Source organism: Leuciscus leuciscus, assembly GCF_965113295.1.
Source record: "Leuciscus leuciscus genome assembly, chromosome: 10".
Classification (NCBI taxonomy): Eukaryota; Metazoa; Chordata; class Actinopteri; order Cypriniformes; family Leuciscidae; genus Leuciscus; species Leuciscus leuciscus.
The window spans coordinates 38,917,112-38,934,336 of NC_138734.1; the positions used below are offsets into that span (position 1 = coordinate 38,917,112).

The 17,225-nt window shown below is 39.1% G+C and overlaps 1 protein-coding gene and 1 long non-coding RNA gene across 3 annotated transcripts in view; one reads left to right on the forward strand and one right to left on the reverse strand.

Annotated features, from left to right (window-relative positions):
• sema4ba (sema domain, immunoglobulin domain (Ig), transmembrane domain (TM) and short cytoplasmic domain, (semaphorin) 4Ba) overlaps positions 1 to 17,225 on the reverse strand; it is a 73,191-nt gene that overhangs the window by 47,081 nt on the left and 8,885 nt on the right. The window contains exon 1 of one of the 2 annotated variants that reach the window (XM_082182490.1): positions 14,647 to 14,845. The exons of the other annotated variant lie outside the window; for it this stretch is intronic. The gene's annotated coding sequence lies outside the window, so the exon portion shown is untranslated. Of the gene's footprint in view, positions 1 to 14,646; positions 14,846 to 17,225 lie in introns of those variants that run through there. 2 annotated transcript variants of the gene reach the window in all.
• LOC309508136 overlaps positions 1 to 17,225 on the forward strand; it is a 220,410-nt gene that overhangs the window by 32,111 nt on the left and 171,074 nt on the right. The window lies entirely within an intron of this gene.

A 17,225-nucleotide genomic window follows, 5' to 3' on the forward strand; every position in this document is an offset into this window, starting at 1 on the left:
GCCAACAATGGATGGAAACAATCCCAAACAAAGAGGGAGAGGAGGAAGAGGTGATGGACGAGGAGGAAGATGATGAGGACGAGAAAGAGCAAGGTGTGGAGAGTGTTGTCAAGGCTGGGTCTGGCACACCAGATGGGGTTTTTCCTTTGCCTGGAGTGTTTAATGCAGTGGGAAAATGGGTGCAGTTTTCAAGCAATTGTGAAATACTGTAAAATCCACAAGCCCAAAGTCACTAATAAGTGCTATGTGTCAGTATAAGCCCAGGACGACTGCCATATCATACCAAAATAAACAAAGAAGTCACTGTGCTCCTTTAAAAATCCTAAAGTGTACAAAAGACGACACTTATTAGTTAACCCCATCCAGTAATTCTGTAAGTGGATCGTCCTTAGGGGAAGTAACCTTGATGATTTTCTGGAAGTGGTCTTAATCCATGAGGAGCTCTCTCTGTCTCACAGCCCAGTCTGAGCAAAGGGAGTATCTATGCCTCATCTCTAGCTGATATATTCTGCACTGGCTCCTCTGAGACATGATGCATAGAATGTCAACCTCAAATACAAAAGATTTCCTTTATAAAAGTCAAGACCCGGGTTGTATGTTTCTTTTGATGTAATCTAATCTATTCTACGGAAGCAATCAACACAATTAGAGCCTCTTGGGGTTGCCAGTTGTTCAATAAAAAAATAACACCACTTTTTCAGATATGAATTTAACCATATTTAGTTCAAATGAAGATGCAAAATGGGCCGCCCATACATTATTTACAGCATTGTGTTGTTCTTGGGTCAAATCTCACTATGGTTATTATTTTATGAACAACGACTGTTCTTTCTGTGCTGGAGCAGCTGGCATAAGTGATAGTGTGTAATTACTCAAGTAAATAATGCATGACGACATTTGCTTTGATATCTACACTGCGCAGGGTTTAATTACATTGATTACAGCTGTGCAACTTCAGCGTGTCTGTACAATGGGATTCTAGGAGATTCCCTGCAAAGATAACCTATCTTCTCAAATGATTATTCCTAAAATAAGCAATGACTGCATGGGAGTATTAACACATCCATCTTTACATGCAGAAAAAGAGGCCTGCCTTCTATTAATTAAAGGTCCACTGTGATTTTGGTCCAATGGGATTCTCATGCCAGCTGGACCTTTTTAAACAGTGGCTTTGTATGAAAACCAAAGGCAGCTGCATTGCTACCCAGTCAAGCAATGACTTCACAGGCAACGTATAAAGACATCTCCTAAGGAAACGTTTAGACCGTGGTTTCAGCCAGTATCGAACTCTTACCGCTCTAAATCATATCATACAGCTGTTGCAGAAGTCAAACATCTGTGTCTTCTGAGAATCTTAACTCCATACCGTGCGAACTCGCTCAGAATTCATTTGCGCAATTACTGTGTCAGCGGCATTTTAAACGCATTGCAGGGACAGACGAAAAGTGCTCAGAGGTCTCACGTCGAGCCTCGCAGTCCAGTAATGATGTTCTGTGGAGGCAGTTCATTTTCTTGTAGCCTAACATCAATAGAGGCGATAGAGCACTTGGAAATTACAGAGACGTTCACTAATAAAGCTCTGACAGTTAGGGCATGGAGCTGTCAGCACATTTTTTCCCTGCGCTGTTTGCTATATAATGCATAGATATGGCTTGTGGGGTTTCATGCAATGGCTATCAGGGGACTAGAGAAAGTTTCTGCTTTAGATCCTCCAGGAATCCCGGAATAATTACATACAAACCAGTCTGGAAGAATGCCAGTGCCCTGCAGTCTTGGAATCTACCGGCCTCCCACTGTGTCTGTGGTGAGGTTAATATAATAAATATTTGTTTATAAATACAGAAAAATCAGACACATCATGCGCTTCTTGTGCAGACAAAAGGAAAACCATATATTGTATAATCAAATAATTATTTTAAAAAAGTACAATATTTAATAAAAAAAAAAATCATATTTCAATTAGATTTAAGGAAGGGATAGATATTAGCATTTATGTGATCCACATACGTTTTGAGTGACACAGGTGAAGAGAGCTGTAAAAGTAGTCTGGTTTTAAAAGTAGGTCACGGCCTGCATTACCACTTTACTTCCATTTCTAAATGTTTCCAATTGTTCAGTATTATCTCACCATCATTTACGGTGGTGGTAATATTGGTCAGGGTGCTGATAAGGGCACTGCAAACTAAAGAAGTTCCGTGCTACTGCTTCCTGTTATGCCTGAGCTACTGGCAGTACGATAATAGTTATATTTATAGACAAATATATATTCTCTATATTTTTTATATTAAAAAAATTACAGCATACTAAGAAAGAAAGGCTTCAGAATATAGTTAATCAAAGTGAAATCAAGAAAAGAAGCCTGGTCCAATCCTTCAGGGACATTCATCTTTTTTCAAGGAAAATAATCCATTGAAAAACACTATTATTGTGTGATAAAAATGTTTTGGCTGAGGCAGGAAAAAATCAGTTCACTGGCTCGATGTGATTTTTAACACACGCTTGATCATCCAAACGATTTGTAATTTATTCCTTCTTTTTATCCCACGCTTTGTTATTACTTTGTGGATACAGACCTACAACTGATGATTCTAACAAAGCATGCTGGTATTGTTTTATTGTATGTTTTCTGCTATAGATGGTGTAGCGCGGAGAAAATGCCTGCATTCCTGGGACTTAACATGCATAAGACAGATGTTTAGGGTGCTGGTAAGTGTGCTACACCCATCAATCACATCAAAGGGCCAATAGTGTGGTGTGTGTGTGAGGGGGCCTTAGAGCTCTCGGCCCCTCCTAATAGCCGTCAATATCTCTACCATCACTCAAACTGTCTTTCACAGCAAGTCAGATTCCTGCCAGTGCCTCCTTAACCCTCCTAACAGATGGAGCTCTAACTCCATAGCCATCAGTAAAAACTATTTCTAATATCATCACTCTTATAGTATTAGTGCTAGTCACAGTCATGAGCTTGATTAGTCATTCAAGAGTCAGAGGGAGTCAGTGTGCATAGACACGTCTCTCAGCAAGTGGGTGTTAAAAGCCCCAGCGACTAAAGACCCATGGCCATACTTGCTCTTCAACAATATTTAACGTTTGATATAAAAAAAAAAAAAAATGAAAAAAATAAATAAATATATATATATATATATATCTTTTTTTTTCATTTTTTTTTCATATCAAACGTTAAATATTGTTGAAGAGCAAGTAAATAATCATATGTGTGAAATGTGTGTGTGTGTGTGTGTGTGTGTGTGTGTGTGTGTGAGTGATATAATAAAAAATTATTAATTTTTTTTTTCAAAAATAAAATAAAATAAAATAAAATAAAATAAAATAAAATAAAATAAAATAAAATAAAATAAAATAAAATAAAATTAAATTAAATTAAATTAAATAAAATAAAATAAAATAAAATAAAATAAAATAAAATAAAATAAAAAAAGGCAACTTCAGGTTCACCTGATCACTAAAATCAACTAAATGTATAAATAAATAAAAAATAAATAATAATAAAAAATAAATAAACCTGGAATCCTGACCTTTATCTAAGTGATGGTCTACACTTTTCTACGTGCATCAGAGCACACTCATCTCTTCGATCTCTATTTTCACATTCTGCTGAATCTGATAGCTGATCTGAATCTAAAAAGCATTTTATGTGGGCTTTCCACATGCAGCTAGATAACCCTTTACTCTTAATCAAAGATTGATTACCATTAATTACTGCCCTTCGTTTGGAAGAAACCCAAAAGCATCCGAACGATTGAATGCATGACATAATCCCCCAACAGAGTTGAGGCGGAAAGACTGCGGCAAGCCGTTTCTATGGCTGTGAGTCCCAACACTGCAGTCAGTCTGTGCTCTGCCTGACAAGAGCTCTTGTCGATGAGATGAAATGCACTCTGCTTTAGACAGCAAACTTCAAATACCCATTACTGAGATTAAATCTCTCAAAACCATGCATGCAAAATCTATCAGCAGCACTTTGCAATTGGATCAGCATTTTGACTATTAGCAGGAGCTCTTGATTCACTGGTAGTGGGAATTTATTCATGCACTGCTCACGCTGTTACAAAAGAAACCTGAGGGTCATTTGGGGTTTTACTCTGCCGTAACTAAAGCCTGCCCCGTGCAAACACTGACTGGTGGGTGATCTCATTGCAGGCGGCTCAATGAAACACGCTCATTCTAGGGCCAAAGAGCGCAATGTCACCCAGGCAGTGGCATCTCAATCATTCCTGTGATCCAAACAATCCCTCACAACTATAAGATATTTTGAGAAAAAATTCCACTCCACGCACATTTAAGTCCTAGACGACGGGCTGTGACCCTGGAGGACGGGCTGACCCATAATTAATAGGGCCAACATGGGTCATGTCAATCAAATTGGCAGCTCACTAGCATAATGCTAACCTCTTGAAAAATATTTGATTCACGTTTCTGTGTGAGGAAACATTAATTAGAGGTATGCATGTTTGCATCCATAAGAATGTTACATCCCCTTCTGAAAAATAAGTGCTTTTACTTATTACGGAGACTGAATTAAGGTAGCTTTATTAACAGCCCAATTTACAGAGGAAATTTGCAGTGGATCAGGGTGTTTACACGACAATGATGTACTTAAAAATGGAAAGGTTTTTCCTTCGTGTTTTTCGCATATAGACGTCTACGTTGGCAAAACAATCTCTGTTCACACAGAGTCGTGTAGTTGGAGATGTTAGAATTTGCCGTATGTAAAGAATGCGTCTCTGCTGGTCGTTGTAGTGCTGCAGTAAAACTACACTTGGCTGGATAAGCGTTAATAAACTCATTATCTTGAGCAGCACAAACACAGTCCAGTCCGCCATTGTTGTTTTGGTTGTCAATTACTCGTGCATGCCTATAGACTGAACGCGTAAGTGCATGACATCACCGTTTTCACGAATTCGTGTTTTTGTAGTTTACACATAGGGCCCTATTTTAACGATCTGAAACGCAAGTGTCAAAGCGCAAAGCGCAAGTAACTTTGTGGGCGGGTCTCGGCGCTGTTGCTATTTTCCCGGCGGGATAAATGACTCTTGCGCCAGGCGCAAATCTAAAATGGGTTGGTCTGAAGTAGCTTCATTATTCATAGGTGTGGTTTGGGCGTAACGTGAAATAAACCAATCAGAGCGTCATCTCACATTCCCTTTAAGAGCAGATGCGCTTTTTCCATAGCGGATTGCTATTGTAACGGCGGATTTGCCAGGCGCGCGCCAGCAGCGGTTCACAGCCAAGGAGAGCAACGCTCTCGTCACGGCCGTAAAAGAGAGAAGTTACATTGAAATGGAGAAACCTACATTGAAATGGAGTAAATGTGTAAGCTAGATGTATGCTTTTATAATAAATTGTTTATCTATCTATCTATCTATCTATCTATCTATCTATCTATCTATCTATCTATCTATCTATCTATCTATCTATCTATCTATCTATCTATCTATCTATCTATCTATCTGCAAAAATGAAAACTGCTGCTTCTGTGTAGATGAGAGAATCAAAGTGCGCGTTGTGCACACGCTACATTGATTATGGCCAAGCATGCGCCCTTAAAATAGCATATGAATAACATGCGCAACGCGCCACTGACTTTAAACTATTTTTTCCTGGTTAGTGGCGCAATTGTTTTCTAAACCTGCAAAATAGCATGAAGGAACGTTTGTGCCGGAACACGCCTCCTCTTTGCGCTGAACCGCCCCCGGGAGCGCAAGTGTATTTCTTAGTTAACCGACGTGCTTCTGTGGAGGGAAAAGTCCGCTTTGCGCGGGTGCAAAATAGGAATGATACATGCGTCGGTGTACAAAGTCACTTGCGCTGGGTGCAAGATAGGGCCCAGAGACTTTAATGGAGCTCCAGGTCTTGACATTAACACCCACCAAATGCGGGTCAGTGGATTTCAGCAGTGGCGTGTAACGCCACTTTGGCTGGTTGAATTTTAGATATAATATATACATTTTTCAATTGTAGTCTTTTAAAAAGACATTTGAAATAGTTAACTAAGTCCAATGTGGTGTTGTCAAAAATATAGATTTTTCGTCACATATCGATACTGAAACGCTTCCAATACTCATTTTCCACAGAATAGATAGGCTACACGTTGCCAGCTGCGCTTTCTCGCTCTCTCATCTCTCTGACAGCAAGTCTACACACAAACCTGCCTCCCTCCACTCGTTTAATTTGCTCCGGATGAATATTGTTGGTGTTCTAGGGACAGCAGAATTGCACAACATTTTCACTTTTACATCCGTTTTCAAAAGTTTGCATTTTCAGGCCCCCAAAATGCTGTTGTTGTGTAAATGAAAGGCCAAAAGGTATAAAAAGTTTAAAGTTTTTAGTTGAAGACGGTGTTGTGTAAACGGTCCCTCAGATGGCAATTTACAAAACATTGATGTCTAATTGGTGGGTTGGTGTTCAGAAAGATTTACCACAGCCCAAGTTGAGACGTGATGAAAGTCCAGTTAATCCAGTATGAAACAACAAGTTCCAACACCACCTCTTTTACAAGCCGCTTAAAGGAAACGCTTTTCATGAGCATATTATTGTGGAGAGGTGTGAGGAAGCAAAATACTAAATGAAGGGCCTTTTATGAAAGGAAGTACCAAAATACATGTTCTAGTTTCACCTTTGAGGTGTGACTGAGTTTGTAATTCAATAGTGATTGCACCACCCAGCTCAGGTTATGCAGGTCAGAACTGATGGGACGGAAGATGATAATGAAATTACGCGTTACAGGCAAATGAATCTGGTGTTTCTGTGCCAATTGACAACTCAACCTGATTCACATGCCTGATCATTTTTGTTTAAGATCCAGAGGAGTTGATCCAACACTTCAGATTGCCAGGAACCAGATATAAACCTTGATGTGTGTTGAGATTGTACTGAGGACCAGTCGTAGCTTGTTGTTATCAATCTCATTTCTAGGTTAATCTGATAAAAATCAGACAAATTTGGATCATATTCAAAAGATATAGAGCTTTTCGTTGCTTCGATCCCAAAATTAAGCTGGGTACAGTACAACCGATCCTTTTCAGCAGAACATGCAACATCAAAAGGGAAATTAAAATCTTAGCAGAATGTTTTTCAACAGACATGAGAGACATTTTCAGCTGCCAGACATATAAGTACGCATGCTTTGATCTCACTCATATTACAGTCCTGATAGCAGGATAAAGGCCCATCTCTCTACAGCTCTTTGAAGCAGCACTGAGCTCTTAGCGGTAGATGATGCAGAAAATGTTCAAAAACACAGAAAAAAAGGTCTTTCAGACTTAAGGAATTTGGAAAACACCATCAACCAACAGTTTGATTATATAGAAAATAAGGCTATAATAAGGCTAGAAGACCTACACCTGAATGGATGAACAGAAATGAGACATACAAATATGCTAACCTAGAAATGAAAGTTGCCATGGTCTAAAAAAAAACTGTATGTTGATGTATATACTACATAAATTGTATAAAGTGATTAAATTAAATATGCATTTATTCTTATCAAGTTTTTCTCTTTCTTGTTGTTTGAGTAACAAAATAAATTTGGATGCTGTCACTTTAAGACCGATCCAATATACTTGTGTGTTTTCTTTCTCAACTGTTTACGTTCACATAAGGCATAAATTACTGTGTTTACTTGCAAAGACATGGTCACTTTGACAAATAAGTATGCGTATTTAAGCATTCAAGCCCAGTTAGTCAGCAATAAACACTCAGGTCAGTTCTTAAGTGCTTTAAGAGCAGTGGCTTCATGTGTGCACGTCTCTCAGACAGCACTGAGAAACTATCTCTGACAGCTCGCGCATATAGCGAAATGAGTTATTTTGCTGCTTACTGCCCTTCAGTGGTTAGCAATCTTGTTTTTAAACCACAATACTTAAAAAACGCATGCAAACGATAAGCTTTCGTGACTGCGAAGCACAGCAAAATCACGTGAGCCACGTAACCGTGACAGAGACGATAGTCAAAATCTCTACCTATTGACAATTTCTACCGGTTAATCATGTCTACCGGTATATCGCCCACCCCTAGTCTGAATGTATAAAATATAATAATAATTTTTAAAAACTATTCAATTAAACTTAAAATTAAAACTTAATCAATCACAGCAAACTTCCACAGATATTTAAAAGAAAAGATTTTAATTATTAAATGATTATTGATATATTAAATTAATCTAAAGGTGGAGTCACATTAGTGAAATTATAAGGATGCAATTATAAACAATATAATATAAACATGCAAAACCATGCCTGTTCATGATGACAGTATATCCAATATGATTACCTATCCAATATTGTACCTATTGTATGAGCAGCAGAGGCCAAAATGCTGTCATCGCTGCAACAGAACGAACATCTAAAGCACAAGTACAGGACCTCGGCCTCTATAAACATGCCACATCTTTGATCCACTTTAATAAATCATTCAAACAGCAAGCGTATCCTACCTCTCTCTCTACCTCTCTCGCCTCTTTCTATACAAGCACAAGTTAGGGATGCCTGGACTGTAGTGCACTTTTCACGCAGGAAGCTTTCAGGCTGTTGTTGGTTTAAAGCACATTGTTCCAGTTGGCTTCCCTTCACATACTGTACAGCTACACACACACACACACACACACACACACACACACACACACACACACACACACACACGCTCAAGCTTTTGCATAGGTAGAAAAATGGTGAATGGCTGCCTTAAAAAAAATGTGACAATGGGGCATTGCTGGACTCTTTTGTGGCCATATAGGTTTTGAAAAGCACAACTTTTTCCTCTATGTCTCAACCAGGGGCCCAGGGCCCACATGGGGGCCTCAGCAAACTTCCAAGAAGGACTTATTCATTTAAGTGATTACATTCATAAATGATTATTAATATAGGAAAATTGTCAGTCACATAAGTGAAACTGTGAAACAACGTGGCAAATCCGTGTGCCCAACTTGAACCTGTTGCCAAAATTTGGTTGGGGAAATCTTGATTTCACTCACAGACAAATTTGCTGAACAATGGTAAATGAAATTGCACCTTGAAGAACGAATATTGTATATTTGAATATTGTGCTGGACAACAAGAGTAAAAAGGTTGAGACATTGCTCTATGTACAATATCTCTGAAATCAATGTATTTGCAGTGTAATCTAATGGAATGTAAACTTTAGCATGCAGGCGTCCTAACTTGCACTCAGTAAATATTAAACCATAGACTGTAAAAAAAATATGGACGTAGTGTCCGTGACGTCACCCGTAGGTTTCTGAAGACCGTTTTTGAAGCCTAAAGTGGGCGTAGCCGACCGTCGCCATCTTGGCAGTGCGTCACTCCCGGATAAACGAAAATGTGCGAAAAACCCTAACGTGACGGCTAACAGACAGCAGACAAGCGGCTAATGATGACTAATGACCACAGCACCTGTCACTCAAAAGTGGACACACCCTTAATTATGCAGAAATTTAAGGCTTAATATAATTTAAACAGATGAGTTATAAAAAAATTCACCCCCCTCACAGTTGTCATGAAGGGCAAAATTAGCTGTATAGACCAAAGCCACTTTTTGCTCCAGGCTGTAAACGTGTTTTTTTCTGCTGTAAAGTTGGGCATTTCAACATGGGAGAGATGCAGATTTGACTCACTTTTGCAGCCAGCCTCAAGCGGCCAGTTGGTGAATTGCCGTTTAATTCACTTCCGTGTTGGTTTCAAGAGAGAGGGAGGTTGCCGCTTGTATTAAACGCTACAGTTCTGGTCATCCCTTTACTCCCTCTCAGTCACATGATCAGCATACATACTAGCAAGGTTATAGTGGCTTTAAATCATTAAATATCTCCAAAATAAACCTGTCGGCTCAGATCAGGTATCAGAAGTAGCACAATAAACGGTTTGCTGAAGTGGAGCAGAACAGTTGTGGTGTGAATCTCTGCATGGTCAGGGTAAGGTATGAGAAGCCATTAGTTGAGTAAAGGCCACAATCTGGAATGCTCTGAGAAGATATCAGATCACAGGCCGTCTATGTGTGTGTCAGTGTCCTCAGTGGGGTTACGACTAGGCTAAAGTCCATTAATCAACTGGACTAACTAACGAATGCCATTTTAACTACACATGCAAACTAATACACATGATTCGCACACACATACCACATTCTCAATGGTGTAAGAGTCACGGACACGCTTCAATGTCCCGGTCTGTTTAAAATAGACCTGCATAATACATGAAACGCAGACACGCAAGAGGAACAGGTGTGAGACAGAAGGTGTCAAAGTGTGTGTGTGACAGCAGCAGCAGCGGACTAAGAAAACAGACATTCTTGCCCCCTTCAAATTTGCCTGTGAACGACCATTAAAACTCCAAAAGATTGAGCACTTAAAAATCAAATATTGTGTCATACCAAAAAGCTCCCTCTGCTGACGGGATTTCTTTCCAGCTCGCTCTCTCTTATCAGGGTCAGAAGCCACTGAGAGACAAGCAGGCAAATGCTAACTTTTGGTCGGTTTCCAGCTCCAGAACAAGTTCCCACGTAAAAGCCCCTGGGAGGGAGAGAGAGTATGACCGGGAAAACCAGAGGGAAGGCTTGTGACGTCCCTCAAAGACGCATGTTTAAAGACTTCCCAGCAGTGAGTAAAAACACAGTGGCTGATCTCCCCCCAGGCCTCAAGTACTGCTTGCTTTACAAGACTCAAAACACATGAACCCTATCAGAGCTTCTGACGCTCGTTCCCACTATCTGTCACCCACACATCATGCGTTTATTAGTTATTTCAGTGGGTCATGCATGTTATCCCTACTGAAAAAAAAAGATGAAACCAGTCTAAACTGGTTTTAGGTGGTCTTTTAGCTGGTATTTGGCTAATTTGGCTGAACATTTTTCTCAAACCCCTAAATTACTCAAAAGACAGTCTGGGGGTCCACCTAAAACCAGAAAAGCAGCTACGTCTGGTTTAAGATGTTTTTTTCTGCAGGGATAGCTCTCAATGCTTAAAAGGTTTTAAAAAAAACAGCCTAAGATGGTTAGCACAATCATACAGCTCTCTGGTCTTAGCTGGTTTAAGCTGGTCTTACAGACTTGACCAGCTGAAAAGTGCAAAAAACACTTTAAAACCAGCTCGGGAGACCATATAAGATCCGCAAAACCAAAAAGATGCCAAAAATATGTTTTTGGCAGCTCTCAATGCTTTAAAAAAAACTGATAAACCACGCTAAGCTGGTTTGCGGGTTTAAGATGGCCAAAATGGTGTTTAGCTAAACTGGTCTTACAGACTGATCAGCTAAAGAGTGCCCAAACGCCTCTAAAACCAGCCAAAAGACCATCATGGAAAGGAAATGGTCACCCCTGCTGAAAAAAAATGCTTCACACAACAGTTAACAAGTTTAAGCTGGTCTTAATTGGTTAAAGCTGGAGCTAGTTTAACTGGGTAGCCAACTGGTATGACCAGTAGAAAAGTAATCAAACCACTCTAAAACCAGCCAACAGGTGAACCTGACCAGGCTGAGAGACCAGCTAAGACCAGCAAACCACCATAAGATGATTGCACTCATTTAACTGTCCCTGCTGAATAAAATAAACACAATAAACCAGCCGAAGGTGATTTGCTGGTCTTAGCTGGTTTAATTTGGGTGGCCAGCTAGTTTTCCCAGCCTGATTAGTTGCCCAAAACCTCTTTAAAACCAGCCAACAGATGAGCCTGACCAGGCTGGGAGACCAAAAAAGACCAGCAAACCAGCTTCAGCTATTTATTTATTTTTCAGCCGGTATGGCACAATCATACAGCATCATTCTTAGCATCATTATAACTGTCAGACATTGTGTTTGTGTGTTATTGTGTCTGTTCCTCAAGAGTGTGTTGCAACACTCAGTTTGAGCTCCTGCCAGAAGAATCTAAAAGCAAATAAGACTAGTGCTTATTTACATTCCTTGATTCTACAACCAGAGCCGATAACTGACCCAGTTCTTTAAATCCATCCAAGTTAAAAATCTCTTACACTCACACATGCACATGCAGAGGCAGGTATAGTAGCCAGCCAAGCAGGAGGAATCGAAGCTAAAGCTGGAAAAATAGCCTTGGGATCTGATGACTGGGATGAGAAACAGGTGGTGCGTAGAGGCCAGAGAATGGGGAGCTTTATATTCTGTAAAGATACTACGAAGAGATACAGACTGCCTTGACATAATATGTAACAGGCTAATGCTACAAAGTCAGTGGGTTCTTCTTTCTGTGCATCATCTTATTCTTATTTGCTCCAAGTTGGACTTAGCCTGACCAGACTAGGAGATCAAGTGAGACCAGCAAACCAGCTTAAAATGGTTAAAGAAGTTATTTAAATATCTATACGTTTCAGAAGGGCCAGGTAACTTGTCCAAATACCCATTTAAATGCACTCCCTGACTTAAAACTTTGTCTAAGACTTACATGCCCTCCCTGACTTATAGTAACTTTGTCTGTTGTCTAGTAGTTTATGGTGTTGTATTGTGTGTGACAGGAGCTGCAGTCAAGCTGTGCACTATTGATATAACAGGCACCGGTTTTTACCAACTAGCCAAACACGTTCTGACAGCCTCACACAGGCCGACCATTGTCAAGGCTCCTGTAGCCAGAATGCTATTGCCAGCTACTGTCTTTATGGATCAGAGCAAAGAAAAACACAGGGGAAAGGCTAACAGTGCAGTCAGCCCTCTCTCCGTGATGCTCTTCTTTCATCTCATCTTTTCCACCTCTACTGTCAGGCTCCAAACTTTCCAAAAACTTTTCAAAAAATTACCATTCCCTCCAAGTCTTCAGAGAGAAGTAGGTCTAGATTGTAAAGGCATGAACTTTCAGCTCTTTGAAGATGGCTAAAATTGCTGCGTTTGTTACCGTTCCCTTCAATTCTCAGACTGGAGTGGTTATCTTCCATGTGCAGCTGTCCAACAAGCTGCTGGCTAAAAAGAAAAGAAATCTCTCATTGGACATGAGTGTAATGTGCAGATTTGCTCTGATTGCACATGCTCACATGAATGCAAATATGGTCATCCATGACGACCAATGCTGGGGTCTTTATATTAAAGCGCAAACCAAAACTGTTCGAAACCTCTATGACCTCCCTCCTTCTGTGGAACACAAAAGAAGATATTTTGAAGAGTGTTTTAACAGTTTTGTCCATACAATGAAAGTCAATGGGGTCCAAAATAACAAGGTTGGACCCCATTGACATTTCCAATAGATTTTTTTTTTTTTTTAAACACTGAGACATTTTTTCTTAATATCTTCTTGTGTTCTACAGAATAAAGAAAGTCATACAGGCTAGGAAGGACATTAGGGTGAATAATGATGAAAATGTTTTGAACTACCCTTGAGAAAAATAAGTGCTCTTAATTGTATTGAATGAGCACTTGCAGTGTACGTCACGTCTTAAAAGTATGTTTTAAAGTTTAAACAAAATGGTACTTAAAGATGATATAATATCAATTAAATAAAAGGCCACTTAATTGTACTTAAAGAGAGTACACTTTCATGTTTCTTAACACATTTTTAAAAAACGTTATACTTTCTAACAATGTAAAATTAAAAGTTTTACTTTCAAGTACATTTTAAAATCATCACGGTTTAATAATCTTTTGTCACGCTTTATAAAAGTACACTTATTTTGATGTGTTGAGTCCAGAAAGCACTCCAAAGTTCAGCTTATTGCATTTAATATCAATTTAAACTATAATATATACTCATTTAATTTTAAAGTAGGTTATTTCCGTAATAAGTAAAGGCTTTTTTTTCTCTTTTTCTTTTATGAGGGTATTGGTTTAATTTCAGTTTCAGTATTTCAAATGAATATTCCACCCTAAATACTTTTTTTCTGAGAAACCAACCCACATGTCAAAAAAAGACCATATTTCATTGAAATGGTTTCATATTTACTTCTGTGGGAGGCTTAGGGTGGTAATACATTGATAGTCACTGAATGACTAAACAGGCTAGAAGTTTGCATTTCCTGAGAAACACCTGCAGTGTTCACTCCCCAACATGCCCTTGACCAAATCACAGATCTCTAAAGATGCCAAAACCACATGAGCTTTTAATGGACAACCTCACACTTCTCACTTTCCAATTTTTCCCTTCACTTGCAAAGTTCTGAGTTCATGGAAAGTTCCTCCGCGCTGACACCACCGCCTGCCACATATACGCTCCCGTCCGCTGGCAGAGAGTGTGTGCAAAGATACAAACTCCACAGATCAAGAGACAGAGCTTTAAGCTTCTCCAAGTCAAACTCCCAAAGAGCTCGTAAGTACCGGCCAAACCAAACTGCAACACACCCTGCAAAACGGATCGCTTGAAACCAAACCCAAACAAACTGAGGCACTTGAGGCACGCATGCAAACAGAAGCAGACTGAGCTCGCTGTCCTGTGATCCGCCACAACAGGCTATCACCTTGCAGATAAGGTCTTACAGTAGAGGGATTGTCTTGTGTCAGCACACACCCTCCCCCTCCCATCCCGTCCCAGCAGCCCCTTGCAATAACAAACCCCCGTGCAGCAACGCCACTCGCCTGGAGCGTCTAACAGGAGTGCGGCGCTATTAAACCCTTTCATTTGCACACTAACCAAACACTTCCCGCAGACACAAATCAATCATTAACAGCAACCGGTTAAAGGCACTGAAGCAAGTAGCGCTGACTACTTACTCTCTTTCAGACACAGTTTTCCAGCACGTTCCTCACAAGAAAAAAAGAAATCCCAATGGAAATCAGAGTCCTTAGGGGTTGTCAATAGATCCAGCTTTGAGACTGCCAGTATCAGCTGTTTATAGGTCTGGATGTGGGATTGGTAGGACAGTGCTCACACACCCGCTCTGTCTGAGACTGAGTGTGTATCTGACACGCTGGTGTAGTAAAGCCTCCCTCTGGCTTAATCACTGCTCCTCCCCTCACGCTCACATAGTACGAGAAGCAGAGAGAGAGAGAGAGACAGAGAGAGAGAGAGACAGAGGGGCGGTAGACAGCACTGCCCTTGATAATCATTACAAAGACTAAAGGGAAACCACAAGAATACTTGCTAACCTTAGGCCCTGTTTACACCTGGTATTATCGTTTTGGTCGATTGGATCACAATTGGACGACACTAAATACAGGTGTAAACTGGGTCTAAAACGTTTTGAGCTTGTCCACTTTTGACCACTTCTAGAGGTAGTTGGAAACGCATTCAACCGGATTGCTTTCGATGTGTAAACGCTCATGTGGTCGAATGCGTTCGAAACAGCCACAAAAGACGCCTACTCTCCGCCTACTGACCTAATGCATAAACATTATGGGAAGCGCGCTAGCCAGACGGGATTTAAAGTTTGTCGGCTGAAGACCCAGGTTTTTGACCCCAACGTTTTGCTTGGTACCAAGCACAATGTTCTCTCGCCATTCTTGATTTCTAACACACACACAGTGTTCGGCGAGGTCTTAAGGCTGTCAGTGCTCTCCGTGTGTTTTTCCATCATCTTCGGGCACGTTCATATGTTCATTGCATGAGCTTATTTTGTCCATTAGATCGAAAGATCTGAAAAATATATATACATTTACCCGCCCATAGACCCTCTCCTCGAAGAAATCAGGACAGAAGTGGTTGGAAGTGGACAAAAGAGACGTATTAAAACACCAGGTGTAAACGTGTATGTGTTTCCCTCGTCTACTTGTGATCCGATCGACCAAAACGCATCTTAGTACCAGCTGTAAACGGGGCCATAGTTTCAGTACTGGTGGTTACTTAAACATGAATTACACTACTTAAACTGGAATTTTCAACAATGCTAATCTTTCTATGATTAAGACAGCAGAACTACTTGAAAGCATTCAATGTAAAAAAGTGATCAGTTGACTTAAAAAAGTGAGGAAACCGATGCCTTAAAATTAGTGAGTAAATAAACTTCATGTGTAATGGAAAAAAATATGTTATGTGAACTTGACAATTCCACATAACTTATTTTTTTTTTATTACGCATGATGTTTATTTATTAATAATTTTAAGGCAATGGGTTTCCTCACTTTTTTCAAGTTACTGATCACATTTTACAGTGCAAGAATATATATATATTTTTTTTTTTAAACAGCAAGAAGGGAGTGCTGTTTAGAGGCAGAGCAAGAGTTTCGTTTATGAATCGAAAGACTTACAAACAACAAAATAATTAAATATTCGATGTTGGTGGGACTAAATGTAAAAGTTTAAGAATTTTGGAAAACAATGATCAACCATCCACTACCCTAAATATTTGAATGGGGGATATTTATGAATAAATGAAATTATAAAGAATTATTTATTTTATTTTATTAAGAATTAATAAATAATTAATTGAAAAATAATAGGAAAATAAATAAATAAATCTTTATTTTCTTTATATTATTATTATTATTATTATTTCAGGCAAACTAAAAATAAATAAATAAAAATGTAAACTTTGAACGACCACTATCCTAAAAATTAATTAAATATTTCAATATTTTTTTATCCCCCTCGATGTCGATGATTAAATTATCCAAATTATTATTATAATTATTATAATAAACTATTTAAATTATTATAATTAATTATTATTATATGACATTTAATATATTATTATTAATTATAATTTAAGAAAATAAAAACATTTATATATATTTTTTAAATCATGGCTATGTGAGGTGAATTAACTCTATGAATGAAATTGCTATTTAAATAAACTTGCCTTGCTTGTGTTGTTACAGTCCCACAAGAAAATAGATAGTGAAACATTTTATAAAACATCATATGAGTTGTAAGACACCATAGTGTAGTCCAATAAAGGTCATTATTTGAAACTAAATACTCCTAAAGTGCAACTGGCACTGCCGGCACCCGGCTCACGTTACAACACCTTCAGTGAATAGAGTTATTACTGGTTGAGTGACAATCACCTAACACAAGCGACAATATTTATTGACCTTATGCATTACAATGCCTTCTCCCAAAACAGTATTTCCAATCACAGCTTAAAGAGAGACACACATTTTTATGTCAGTTGTTAAAGAAGACTCACATCGGTGTTAAAAACGGTCCTTAAAATGTCACTTAAATGCTTAAAACGGATGGTGCTAGAACAACTGAAAGATATCAGTGACAGATCGTCTAATCATGCCCTAGTTAACAAAGGGAAGAGAACTACAGAGCGCAATAGAGGAACAGTCACAGTTGGGAATCCCTGTGACTGAAATAGTGCCGCTAAGTATTGAGGGGAAATGCTAAGCAGGCAGATGGAATGGTA